Source organism: Buceros rhinoceros, unplaced genomic scaffold, assembly GCF_000710305.1.
Source record: "Buceros rhinoceros silvestris isolate BGI_N320 unplaced genomic scaffold, ASM71030v1 scaffold15738, whole genome shotgun sequence".
Classification (NCBI taxonomy): Eukaryota; Metazoa; Chordata; class Aves; order Bucerotiformes; family Bucerotidae; genus Buceros; species Buceros rhinoceros.
Genome location: NW_010426438.1, coordinates 3,252 through 3,584, shown reverse-complemented (window position 1 = coordinate 3,584; position 333 = coordinate 3,252).

Here is a 333-nt window from a genome sequence, read left to right as displayed (position 1 = left end):
TTCACCGATCTCTCCTGCTACCACCCACCGTCAACTCCATTCCCTACCCTCCTACACGCTCCTGTTTCCAGTAGAGCCCTTGCGCTTCACCTAGAACGTGAAGACATCAGTACAAGCACACCCTACAGCACAGACTGCATCCTGTCACATCTGCTCCTCCTCCACACTTCTGCTAACAGCTCTCCTGGCTCGTGGCACACTCCGTTTGTCCCCCTTTAGAAGGTCCCATGGCTAGACACCCCACTTAGCGGTCCGACAGTAAGCAGCAAAGACGAGACTGCGTGCAGAGGAAGGTGCACCACTCTCCAAGGAATCAAGCAGAGGTAAAGTTCC